Here is a 14,267-nt window from a genome sequence, read left to right on the forward strand (position 1 = left end):
GCCAAGGTGGCAGGGTAGGAAGACCCTGAACTCAACTCCTCCTATGGGCACGGCAGAATTACAAGTATTTAGAAAGTAACTATGACCTAAGAACTAGCAGAAAAGATTTTCCACAACTAAAGGTAAAAGGAAGGAACCAAACAAGACGGATAGGAGGGAGTAAGGTCAAGACCCACATCCCTAGGTAGGCGACTCGCAAATGGGAAGATAATCGCAACAACAGAGGTTTTCCCCAAGGAGCAAGGGGTTGGGCCCCATTTCAGGCTCCCTGGGGGTGGGGATGGGGTCCTACACTAGAAAGGTGAGCCCCCCAAATATCTGACTTTGTTGTGTCATTGCTAAGTTGTGTCTGACTCTTTGTGACCCCATGGACTGTAGCCCACCAGGCTCCTCTGTCAATGGGATTCTCCAGGCAAGAATAACCACTCCCTTCTCTGGGGGATCCTCCTGACCCAGGGATCGAACGCACGGGTTCTGCATTGCAGGCAGCTTCTTTACCACTGAGCCACCTGAGAAGCCCCAAAACATGTGACCTTGAAGGCTACAAGGCTTACACATGGGAAAGCGAGAAGGTGTGAGAAGCAGAGAACATATATATATATATATATATGTTCTCGGACTGGAAGAATCAATACTGTGAAAATGTCTATACTATTACAATATTGTTCTATACTATCCAAAGTAATCTACAGACTCAATGCAATTTCTATCAAATAACCAATGGCAATTCTCATAGAATTAGAACCCAAAATTTTACTATTTGTATGGGAATACAAATGACCCTGAATAGCTAAAATAATCTTGCCAATAAAATGAACAACATAGAAGAAGTGGACAAATTCTTAGAAAGGTACAATCTCCCAACAGTGAACCAGGAAAAAAAATCAAATATATGAATAGACCAATAACCAGTTCTATAGTATCCCTGTTGGGGAATCTAACCCAGTCTCCCACTTGACAGGTGGGGATACTGGTAAAGAATCCACCTGCAACGCAGGAGACCTGGGTTGAGAAGATCCCCTGGAGAAGGAAATGGCTACCCACTCCAGTATTCTGGCCTGGAGAAGTCCATGGACTGTATAGTCCATGGGATCACAAAGAGTCAGACACAACCGAGTGACTTTCACTTTCACAATAACTAATCGTGAAACTGAATGTGTTATTCAGACCAAGAAACAAAAGTCCAGGACCAGATGGCTTACAAGTGAATTCTACCAAACATTTATGAGAATGTTAATAGCTATCCTTCTCAAATAATTTCAAAAAATTGCAGAGGAAGAAATACTTCCAAACTCATCATATGAGGTCAGCATCACTCTGATATCAAAATCAGAAAAGATAACACAAAAAAAGAAAAGTATAGGCCAATATCACTGATGAACATATATGCAAATGTCTTCAACAAAATATTAACAAACTGTGCTGGGCTTTCACTCTAGAGTCTCCTTCTGCACCTCCCAGATGGTACATGCATGCCACTCCCCTGCCCTGCCTGGCTGGGCCCTCCTCTTTCAGGGGCCAGGCAATGGTTGGGCAGGGGTCAGTAGGTTAAAGGGATGCTGGCCTGGAGGTGCGCTGCCTCTGCCCACAGCACCTTATCCCCTCAGTCCCGCCATGGTAGAAGATGCATCTTGAAGCCAGGTTGTGTGGGGGTGGCCCAGACTCAAGTGGTTTGGAAAAGTCCCTTGACCCAGAAATCACAGAGAGCTATCCCAAAGTAGAAGGAATGCACTCAAACTAGCTTGGCCTGAAGGTAGAAAGTGAGAAGAGAGTCCTGGACCAGTTGCATTGAGGACTGAAGAGCTCCTGTGTGGATTCGCCAATCTGATTGACTTGCTCAGGGAGGCTGGAACATCTATCTCCAGAAATGCCTTTGAAAAATAAAAAGCAAGATAATCTTTCATCCAAGGACTCCATTAAAGGGAATAACCAACACAGTTCTCGGTGTAGGATCCCTCTGGAGCATAAAGAGGAATCATGTAACAGCTTTCAGCAATTTGAGACCAATGATCAGCACAGACCTTATCCTAGGGTCCACTTGGAGCCTTCAGAGAAGCCAGATACTAACTTCAGGCAATTTGCCACAAAAAACTAGAGCTGCCAGTGCCATCCAACCAAACCCCAAAATATCATTTTTGGTTTCCTTCCTATTTTGCAGTGGCTCCCAAAATGTAATCTGGAGGAAAATATTTTAGGAGATGTGATGTCTGCCTTGACTGTGGGCATCTTGTTGGTGCCCCAGCCCACTGCTTATTCTCTCTTGGCTGGCCAGGAGTGTATCAATGGTCTACACACATCTTCCTTTGCTGGCTTCATTTACTTCCTATTGGGGACCTCCCATCACATCTCTGTGGGCATTTTTGGAGCGACGTGCCTTATGATCAGTCAGCTATAGTTGACTGAGAACTGTACAGAGCTGTCTATGACGCTGCCCATGTTGCTCCTTCTTTGGGAATGGTTTCAGATGGGAGCACATTATTAAGCCAGACATCAGGCAAGATATGTAACACAAGTGGCTATGACATTATAGTCGACAGTATGGTAACCTTTAAGGTTGGAGTTTATCAGGCAGCCATGGGCTTCTTTCAAGTGGGCTTTGTTTCAGTCTATCTCTCAGATGCCTTGCTGAGTAGATTGGTCACCTGTGCCTCCTTCACAGCTTTTAACATCTCAGGCCAAGTATCTCACTGGACTCAGACTCCCTTGGAACAATGGCGGGGATTATTCAAACAATGGCGGGGATTATTCATCACTGAAAGTGAAAGTGTTAGTTGCTCAATCATGTCCGACTCTTTGTGACCCCATGGACTGTAGCCCACCAGGCTCCTCTGTCCATGGGACTTCTCCAGGCAAGAATACCGGAATGGATTGCCATGCCCTCCTCCAGGGGATCTTCCTGACCCAGGGATACAAACCGCGTCTCTTAAGTCTCCTGCATTCCTCCTGGAAAGCCAAATCTCTGGAGAGCCCTATGTAAATTTAAGAATGTGTCCAAGATATGGGGCTTACCTGGTAGCTCAGCTGATAAAGAATCCACCTGTGATGCAGGAGACTCTCATTCGATCCCTGGGTTGGGAAGGTCCCCTGGAGAAGGGAATGGCTACCCACTCCAGTATCCTGGCCTAGAGAATCCCATGAATGATGTTGATGATTAGCCAAATGGATACAGTTATCTTGTTTGGTACTGTGCTGTCCTCTGAACTAAGTACTGAAACAGACCTGCTTATAGGGGTTGGTTTTTCTATGTTTTGGTTCATCCTCTACACTCAGAAGCCAAAGACTTCATTACTTGGCCCAACAAAAGAGCCTGAAATCTTTGAATCCATGTTTGCCTACAAGAACTGTCAGGCTAAGTCGGCCATCAAGTTGGTCCACTTTGAATCTACTCTCTATTACATGAACAGAGAGTATTTTAAACCTTCTTTATAAAAAAACAAAAACAAAAACAAAAGCCCTCTCAATCCAGTCTTAGTGAGTTCAGTTCAGTTCAGTTGCTCAGTCGTGTCTGACTCTTTGTCACCCCATGGACTGCACCCCGCCAAGCCTCCCTGTCCATCACCAACTCCTGGAGCTTGCTGAAACTCATGTCCATTGAGTTGGGATTGCCATCCAATCATCTACTAGGCAGCTCGGAAGAATGTAGCAAAGAAAAAGATCAAAAGGGAAATAGCTGCTCTCAGTGGAATCCAGGATGAAGTTTCAGTGCCACTTTCCCATGATTCCTTAGAGTTCCACACCATCGTGACTGCAGTGCAATACAGCTTTTAGATACAGCAGGGATATACATGATGAGAGAAGTTCTCAAGGATTATGAAGCCATTGGCATCCAGGTTCTGCTGGCTAAGTAAAATCCCTCTGTAAGGGACTTCCTGGCCCAGGGAGAGTACTGGAGAAATGAAGAGGAAAATCTCTTTTACAGTGTATGTGAAGCATGACTTTTGCAGAAGACTCTCAAAATTTGAAAGATATGTATGTTCCCAATGGTCTGAGCTTTTCCAGTGACTGAGAAAGTAGATGCAACAGAGGAATACTGCCTAGCCAGTTGTTTAAATTTTGAGGTTGTGCAGCATTTTGTACTATGGACCTGGAAATTGTCGCCCCCTGGAGATTTTGGCATTTGGGCTGGACAGAACTGTTCCTTTGAAGCTGATGGCCATCGTCGATACACAAATGCAGCAGAGCTTTTAGTTAGGCAGAATCAAAAAGAAGAATCTACTGAGGTTTTCAGCTTTCTTGCACATAAGGAATTAAATTAGTATCTGTTGAATTGAACTATAGAGTAGCCCCCAAATTTAATGACCATCTTGTTTTAGGAGATAAGTGTCTGGACTCTTCCTTCCTCAGGAGGTTAAGGGGTAGAGATGGTATTTACATGCGAAGTGCTGGAGCCTGTTTGGCGGGGCTCCCTAGAGACAGAGTAGTAAGGAAGTAGGGAAAGAATACTGTGTCTCCTCCTGTAAGAGCAGGTCAAGAGGCTTCCTGAGTGCAGGGTAGTAACTAGAAAATCTTGTGCTCACTTTGGGCTTCCCTAGTCCTTGTCTTCCCTGCCCACCCTCTACCCTCCAGATGCCACTCAGACCTCTGACAATTCCTCTCAGGCAAAGTCTTACCAGGAGTCTAATGGCTGAGCAGGTTTGTGAAATCCTACCAGCCAGCCTCACTTTATACAGAACACTCTTGATGATACATTTGATGTTTTTAGTCAGCCTTTTTCTTTAGGGTAAATAGGTAAGGAAAGAACTCCTTAAAATCAGCCAGCACAATGAGAATCCTCCCTGTCTCTTCTGTGATCCCTCCCTGTCCCTGTTTCTGAGGACTTCTTCCCTTTAAGTGCTGTGTGCTTCCCGTGGAATCTGTCCTAAACTGCTGTATCTGATGAGCAGTGAGTAACGAGTTGGCCAGGCAAAAGGTAAAATGCTGGCTGGATAATTTTATGTAGCCTTTACATTTTATTTATTTTTGGCTGCACTGGGTCTTTGCTGCTGCACCTGGGCTAATCTCCAGTGGCAGAGAGTAGAGCTAATCTCCAGTTGCAGGGAGTAGGGGTTTCTCTTGTTGGGAAGCATGGGCTCTAGGGCATGTGGGCTTCAGAAGCTGTGACACGTGGGCTCTAGAGCCCAAGCTCAGTACTTGTGGTGCACAGGCTTAGTTGCCCTGCAGTGTGAGATCCTCCCAGACTAGGGATGGAACCTGTGTCTCTTGCATTGGCAGGATTCTTTACTGCTGAGTCACCAGGGAAGCACATATGTAGCCTTTTAAATGAGCCTGAAGCAAATTGTTCAGGATAGATTGCAAAAAGGCATGATTGACAGCTTCCGTTAACAATTTATTTATTTAGCAGTGAATTTATTTTTCCTTCCCATGAGATTTTAGCAAGGGTCAACTGGGAATTGACAGTCTTTCTCATATTGAGAAGCTGCTGGTCATTTTTATTTACTCTGCAAGAAAAATTTATTGTAACCAATGGAAAAGAATGCACATAAGTGATAGTGTGCTTCCAAAAGAACATCAATAATTAATCTGTGGATGTTTTTAGTGAAAACAGAGTGAAAGCTTACTGCCATGCACCCTATTGGTGTACAAAGAATACTGATGACAGTGAAAGCTTTTAACTCTATGAAAGAAAGTGAAAATGATAGTCACTCAGTCATGTCCAACTTTTTGCTACCCTATGGACTGTAGCCCGCCAGGCTCCTCTGTCCATGGAATTCTCCAGGCAAGAATACTGGAGTGGGTTGCCATGACCTTCTCTAGGATGTCTTCCCAACCCAGGGATTAAACTCGGGTCTCCTGCATTGCAGGATCTTGGATCAGCTCTTTGGATCAGCTGAAACTATTATGTAAGAAGATTTAGAAGCATCACATTCATACAACCCAGATTCTGTGGGTGAATTATTTATGATAGCTGATCACAGGTTGTGGCATAGCAATATTTCCTTTTCAAAAGCAAGTATGCCCAACATTGAAAGTTTAAAGTTCTGTATCTGGACTTTTATGGATCGAGGAAATAAATGATTTTCCAATGTTAGGACTATGAGACTAGTTTATGTGAAAATGAATAACATATTATTTTAAACAAGCAAGATAAAAATAGCAAAAATGCAAAATCATTTTTAACCCACTCCTACATTCTAAAATGACTATGGTTTTTCCAGTAGTCATGTATGAATGTGAGAGTTGGACCACAAAGAAGGCTGAGTTCCAAAGAACTGATGTTTTTCAACTGTGGTGCTAGAGAAGACTCTTGAGAGTTCCTTGGACTACAAGGAGATCAAAAAAGTCAATCCTAAAGGAAATCATTTCTGAATAATCATGAGAGGGACTGATACTGAGACTGAAGTTCCAATACTTTGGCCACCTGATGCAAAGAGCTAACTCATTGAGAAAGACCCTGATTCTGGGAAAGATTGAAGGCAGGAGAAGGGGATAACAGAGAACAAGATGGTTGTATGGCATCACCAGCTCGATGGACATGAGTTTGAGCAAGCTCTGGGAGTTGGTGATGGACAGGGAAGACTGGTGTGCAGTACATGGGGTAGTAAAGGGTCGGACACCACTTAGTGACTGAACAACAATAAGATTCTAAAAAGTTAAAGTATTTATGAAAAGCAAAACTTATGAGTAGAGCATCTATTGGAGTGGGAACCTTTTAAAAATTTTTTATATTTTGTATTGGAGTATAGCTGATTAAGGAGTGGGACACTTAAATATCTTTCTTGTTGGCTCCATAAATTGCAAGTGTTGCATTTCTTTTGGGAGAGCTCTGCCCATCATGAAAAATGCCATTCTGTTATTAAAAGAAAGCAGCATCTCATGAGCTAGATTTCTGTTTTTGAGGTGATTGACATCGTGATTACATGTCATAGTGTCCTGAATGTTGACATTCTTTTAGAAATTAAGCCTAGAAATTCAGCATTGTTAGCTGTTGTTTGTATTTGTCTTTTGTTCTTGTTTATAGCCAATATTTGCTCTTTCTCGTCAGTCTTATGAATAGTAAAATTTTAAAAATTAGCAAACCAAAGCTAACAATATGTTAAAAGGGTCACATACTGTGCTCAAGTGGGATTTATCCTAGGGATATGAGGATTTTTCGATTTCTGCAAACCAATCACTGTGATATACCATGTTAACAAATTGAAGAATAAAAACCATCCAATTATCTCAATAAATGTAGAAAAAGTTTGATAAAATTCAGCATCCATTTATAATAAAAAATCTCCAGAAAGAGTACATAAAGGGAACATACCTCAACACAATAAAGGCTGTATATGACAAACCCACAGGCTTCCCTGGTGGCTCAGTGGGAAAGAGACTGCCTGTCGATGCAAGAGATGTTGGTTCGATCTCTGGGTGGGAAAGATCCCTTGGAGATGGGAATGGCTACCCACTCCGGTATTCTTGCTTGGGGGGTCCCACAGACAGAAGAGCCTGGCAGCTACAGTCCATGGGGTCAAAAGAGTTGGACATGACTTAGTGACTAAATAACAACAATGGGAAACCGATAGAAAACATCATACTCAACAGTGAAAAACTGAAAGCACTCAGCCTAGGATCAGGAGCAAGTTGATAATTCCCACTCTTGCCACTTTGACTGAACATAGTTTTGGAAGTCCTAGCCACAGTAATCAGAAAAGAAACAGCAATAAAAGCAATCCACATCAGAAAGGGAGAAGAAACTGTCACTGTTTGCAAATGACTTGATGCTATATATAGAAAATCCTAAAGAAAACTACTAGAGTTCAGGGAGGTCAGTGAAGTGCAGGATACAAAATTAATACAGAAAAATCTGTTGCATTTCTATACACTAACAAAGAACTATCAAACAGTGAAATTAAGGAAACAATCCCAAAGAAGGGCAATGCCAAAGAATGCTCAAACTACCACACAATTGCACTCATCTCACACATTTGTAAAGTAATGCTCAAAATTCTCCAAGCCAGGCTTCAACAATATGTGAACCATGAACTTCCAGATGTTCAAGCTGGTTTTAGAAAAGGCAGAGGAACCAGAGATCAAATTATCAACATCTGCTGAATCATTGAAAAAGCAAGAGAGTTCCAGAAAAGCATCTATTTTTGCTTTATTGACTATGCCAAAGCCTTTGACCCTGTGGATCACAATAAACTGTGGAAAGTTCTGAAACAGATGGGAATACCAGACAGCCTGACCTGCCTCTTGAGAAACCTTGTATGCAGGTCAGAAAGCAACAGTTAGAACTGGACATGGAACAACAGGCTGGTTCCAAATGGGAAAAGGAGTATGTCAAGGCTGTATATTGTCACCCTGCTTATTTAACTTATATGCAGAGTACATCATGAGAAATGCTGGGCTGGAAGAAGCACAAGCTGAAATCAAGATTGCTGGGAGAATTATCAATAACCTCTGATATGCAGATGACACCACCCTTGTGGCAGAAAGTGAAGAACTAAAGAGCCTCTTGATGAAAGTGAAAGAGGAGAGTGAAAAAGTTGGCTTAAAACTCAAGATTCAGAAAACTAAGATCATGGCATCCAGTCCCATCACTTCATGGTAAGTAGATGGGGACACAGTGGAAACACTGGCTGACCTTAATTTTTGGGGCTCCAAAATCACTGCAGATGGTCATTGCAGCCATGAAATTAAAAGATGCTTACTCCTTGGAAGGAAAGTTATGACCAACCTAGAAAGCATATTAAAAAGCAGAGACATTACTTGTCAACAATGGTCCATCTAGTCAAGGCTATGGTTTTTCCAGTAGTCATGTATGGACGTGAGATTTGGACTATAAAGAAAGCTGAGTGCTGGAAAATTGATGCTCTTGAACTGTGGTGTTGGAGAAGACTCTTGAGAGTCCCTTGGGCTGCAAGGAGATCCAACCAGTCCATCCTAAAGGAAATCAGTCTTGAATGTTCATTGGAAGGACTGATGCTGAAGCTGAAACTCTGATACTTCGGCCACCTGATGTGAAGAGCTGACTCATTTGAAAAGACCCTGATGCTGGGAAAGATTGAAGGCAGGAGGAGAAGGGGACAACAGAGGATGAGATGGCTGGATGGATTCACCAATTCAATGGACATGGGTTTGGATGGACTCCAGGAGCTGGTGATGGACAGGGAGGCCTGGTGTGCTGCAGTTCATGGGGTTGCAAAGAGTCGGACACAACTGAGTGACTGAACTGGAACTGGAAGGAAACAATCCCATTTACCTTGGCATAAAAACGAAAGAAATAACTAGGGGTAAACCTAGCTAAAAGGAGATGAAAGACCTGGACTCTGAAAATTATACCACATTGATAAAATAAATTGAAGACAACACAAACAGATGGAAAGACATATCATTTTCTTGAATTGGAAGAATTAATACTGATAAAGTGACCATAATACCCATGGTGATTTACAGATTCAATGCAATCTGTATCAAATTACCAATGACATTTTTTAAAGAACTAGAAGAAATAATTTTAAAAATTTATATGGAAACACAAAAGATCCTGAGAAGTCAAAACAATTTTGAGAAAGAAGAGCAGAGTGGGAGGGATTATGCTCTGTGTAATCAAAACAATGTCAACAGTAATCAAGACAGTGTAGTATTGGAGCAAAATCAGACACATAGATTAATGAAATGAATAGAGGCTCCAGAAATAGACCCATGCATTTATGGTCAAGGAAGTAAGAATATACAATGGAGAGAGTCTCTTAAATTGGACAGCTACAGGTAAAAGAATGAAATTAGGGCACTTACTAACACAATATACAAAAAACCCTCAAACTGGGTTAAAGACCTAAGTTTAAGACTGGATACCATAAAACTCCTAGAGGAAAATATAAGCAGAACACTTTTTGACAGAAATCACAGATATAGATATAGATATAGATGATATAGATGATATAGATATAGATATAGATATAGATTTGTGTGCTGTCTCCTAAAGCAAATGAAATAAAGGCAACAATTTAAAAATGGGACCTAATTAAACTTAAAATTCTTTGCTCAGCAAAGGAAACCATCAACAAAATAAAAACACTACCCTCAGAATGGGAGAAAACACTTGCAAATGATATGAGAGATTAGGGGTTAATGCTCAAAATACAAAAACAACTCATGCAATTCAACATTAAAAAAAAAAAAAAAAAACTATTTGATTTAAAAATGAACAGAAAACCTGAACACACAGTTTCCCAAAGCAGACAGACAGATAGATAACAAGCACATGAAAAGATGCTCAATATCATCAATCATCAGGGAAATGAAAATTCCCACAGTGAGATATCACTGAATACCTCATATCTGTCAGAACAGCTATCATCAAAAAAAAACAAAAACAAAAAACAACCAAAAAAAGCAAACACTGGTGAGGATGTGGAGAAAAGGGAACCCTCCTACGTGGTTGGTGGGAATGTAAATTGGTGCAGTCATTGTGGAAAACAGTTTAGAGGTTTCTCACTAAAAATAGAAGTACCGTATAACTCCACAATTTCACTCCTGGCTATATATCTGAAAAAAATATGAATTCAAAAAGATACATGCACCCAGTGTTCATAGTAGCATTATTTATGGTTGACAAGACATAAAAGCTGTCTAAGTGTCCATCAGTAGACAAATGGATCAAGAAGATATGGTATACACACACACACACTAGAATACTATTCAGCCACAAAAAGAATAAAAATTTGCCATTTGCAAGAACATGGATATTCTTGGAGAGTATCATGCTAAGTGAAATAAGTTAGAAAGAAAAAGAAAAATACTGTGTCATATCACTTTATGTGGGCTCTAAAAGATACAACAAAATTAGTGGATATAACAAAAAAGAAACAGGCTCACAGATATAGAGAACAAACTAGTGGTTACCAGTGGAGACAGGGAAGGGGAAGGAGCAATATAAGGTTAGGAGATTTGAAAGGTGCAAACTGTGTGTGTTAGTTGCTCAGTTTGTCTGACTCTTTGTGACACCATGGACTGTAATCTGCCAGGCTCCTCTATCCAGGGGATTCTCCAGGCAAGAATACTGGAGTGGGTTGCCATTCTCTTCTCCAAGGGATCTTCCCAACCCAGGGATTGAAGCTGGGTCTCTCACATTGCAGGTGGATTCTTTACTGTCTGAGCCACCAAGGAAGCCTATAAAATATGCTGCAAGGATATATTGTACACACACAGGGAATGTAGCCAATATTTTATAAAAACTAGAAATGGAGCTTATTTAACTTTTATGCAGAGTGCATCATGGGAAATGCTGTGTTGGATGAATCACAAGGTGGAATCAAGATTGCCAGGAGAAATATCAATAACCTCAGAAATGCAGATGACACCACCCTAATGTCAGAAAGTGAAGAAGTACTAAAGAGCCTCTTGATGAAGGTAAAAGAGGAGAGTGAAAAAGCTGGCTTAAGTCTCAAGCTTCAAAGAACTAAGATCATGACATCCAAACCCATCACTTCATGGCAAGTAGATGGGGAAACAATGGAAACAATGACAGACTTTCTTTTCTTGGGCTCCAAAATCACTGCAGATGGTGACTGCAGCCATGAAATTAAAAGATGCTTGCTCCTTGGAAGAAAAGCTATGACAAACATAGACAATATAGTAAAAAGCAGAAACATCACTTTGCTGACAAAGGTTCACATAGTCAAAGCTATGGTTTTTCCAGCATCATGTATGGGTGAGAGTTGGACCATAAAGAAGGCTGAATGCCAAAGAATCAACGCTTTAGAACCATGGTGCTGGAGAAGACTCTTGAGAATTCCTTGGACAGCAAGGAGATCAAATCAGTCCATCCTAAAGGAAATCAACCCTGAATATTCACTAGAAGGACTGAGGCTGAAGCTGAATCTCCAATACTTTGGCCACCTGATACTAACAGCTGACTCATTGGAGAAGACCCTAATACTGGGAAAGAATGAGGATAGGAGGAAAATGGGGTGACCGGGGATAAGATGGTAGGATGGCATCACTGACTCAATGGACATGAGTTTTGGCAATCCCTGGGAGATAGTGAAGGACAGGGAAGGTTGGTGAGGTGCAGTCCATGGGTCGCAAAGAGTCAGACACAACTTAGCAACTGAACAACAATAGATGGAGTAAAACCTTTAAAAATTGTGAATCACTATATTGTATGCCTTTAACTTATATAATAGTTTTCATCAACTATACACAATGAGATATGAACTCAGACCTGTTAGGATGACTGAAGGAAAGCTACCTGCCTCAAAATAGCCTGGAGTTAAAACTCCCCTCCAGGTCCTCCCCACCATTCTACACAGAACAAAGAACTTTCTCCTCCGAAGAAAGGAATGAGTATTAAGATTGATTACGTTCAGCTTCCAGCCGATCCCAATCTCCGGCGGTCTCAGGAATTCCTTGCCCCAGCAGTCGAAAGTTAACTAATCAAAAGTAATCTTGAGGAAAAGCACACCCCCTCAAAACAATGTATCTCCGCATACATATGTTTTCCATATATACCTACTCTCTTCTTGACTTAGCGCAGCAGTTCCCTGGGCTGACTGCTTCCCCTTCTTGCCTCGTTAAAGGTGATCTGTTCCTGCAGAGAATCGGTCTCGTTCTTTCTCCGATCCTCAGCTTCTCTGGTTCCTTTCCCCTACATTTTTTGGTGCTGAAACCCCGCTAGGTTGAGGTTCCTTCTCCTTCTCCACGGCCAGCCCTTCAGAGCGTGGAAACCTGCCGAGTTCACTTTCCCGCCCGGGCTTTCAAGACCTCCTGGAGAGGACGCCCTGCGCCTTGGTGAGCGGTACAAGTCCTGTGAAAGGGCTTTATTGGATTTCCACGTACCCCGAGGCATATTGGCCTCTCTCTCTCTTCCTTTTTTCTCTACACTCTCTTTTGGTGACACCAGCCAATTCCAGGACAGAAGTCTTCTGCCATTCGGCCTCCCTCCACCCACCAGGAAATCTCCCCTGACCCAGTAGCCCAGGTAAGCTCGGACGGTATTATATGGTGCCATAGGCTATCATCCGTTCTGGGTTCCCGGGGAAACCTCTGGCCAAGAGGCCCTCTGGAGAGGGGATACCCTCCCTCCTTCAGAGTCTGTCTCTCCCTTTGCCCAGTCAAAGGATTAGGTGATGACCTTTTCTTTTGACCAGACAGTCGTTAGCCATTTGCTATGGGGTTAAGCCAATCCATCCCCCAGGACTCTCCCTTGGCCTGCATAAAATGTGACCTCAAACCTCTATTCTTGACTAATCTCAAGGTTCATAAACTTAAGTCACTTTGTATTCAAATTTGGCCTCAATACAAATTGGATAACCAAAACCGCAGGACTGAGTTCGGGACTTTTGATTTGAATATTTTATCAGATCTCACTAACTTCCTCAAATGGAATGGCAAATGGTCAGACGTACCATCTATTCAGGCCTTCTGGGGCTTTAAAAAGCCATCCTTCTCTCTGCAAGGACTGTTCTACCTATCAAATCCTCCTCTGTTCTCTCTCTCCACTTCCACTACAAAAGAATCCAAATATAAAGCCCCTAAAAGGCCCCCTAAACCCTCAGCCCCTGATTTCGACCTGGCAGATGAGCCTCCTCCCTACCACCCCGGAGATGAGGCTTCTGGAGATGAGACCACATCCTCTAGCCTTTCCTCCTCCAAATCGGGAAGTGACGACCCCAAAACCCCAAAAGAGATTTCCACATCCTCCCCTCCATCAACCAAGATCTGAAGCAAACACATGTTTCCTCTCAGAGAGGTAGTGGGACCAGAGGGCCCTACACGGGTTCATGTGCCTTTCTCAATTTCTGATATGAGCCAAATTGAAGAAAAATTGGGATCTTTTTCAGAAAATCCTACTAGATATAGGAAGGAATTCCTTCATCTTACACAAGCATATCATTTAACCTGGAATGATCTTTATTACATCCTAAACACCGCTTTAACCCTTGATGAAAAGGAACGGATATGGCAGGCAGCTGGAACTGATGCTGATCAGCTCCATAACCAACACAGGACTAATCCTGTGGCTGATGATGCAGTTCCTTTAACTGAGCCATGGTGGACATATCAAGCCGGCGATGCCGGCATCAGGTACCTACATCATATGATCACATGTTTACTAGAAGGAATGCTAAAAAGCTCTCACATTCATGTTAACTATGATAAGATTAGAGAAGTGACTCAAGAAAAGGATGAAAACCCTGCCCTTTTTCTTTCACAGCTTACTGAGGCAGTCCAGAAATACACTAACCTAGATATTTCCACCCCTGCCGGACTCCTGTACTTACATGTCCAGTTCATAAGCCAGTCAGCCCCCGATATTCACCAAAAACTATGCCAGGTGG

General features: G+C 42.3%; 1 protein-coding gene and 2 pseudogenes across 1 annotated transcript in view; all 3 read left to right on the top strand.

Moving 5' to 3' along the window:
• Nucleotides 1-14,267, top strand: part of LOC136171070 (GTPase IMAP family member 7-like) — a 221,791-nt gene that overhangs the window by 128,296 nt on the left and 79,228 nt on the right. The gene's annotated exons all lie outside the window — the stretch shown is intronic.
• LOC136170381 (sulfate transporter pseudogene) lies at nt 1,868-3,025 on the top strand (annotated as a pseudogene).
• LOC136170382 (sulfate transporter-like) lies at nt 3,142-4,006 on the top strand (annotated as a pseudogene).

This window comes from Muntiacus reevesi, chromosome 6, assembly GCF_963930625.1.
Source record: "Muntiacus reevesi chromosome 6, mMunRee1.1, whole genome shotgun sequence".
Lineage (NCBI taxonomy): Eukaryota > Metazoa > Chordata > Mammalia > Artiodactyla > Cervidae > Muntiacus > Muntiacus reevesi.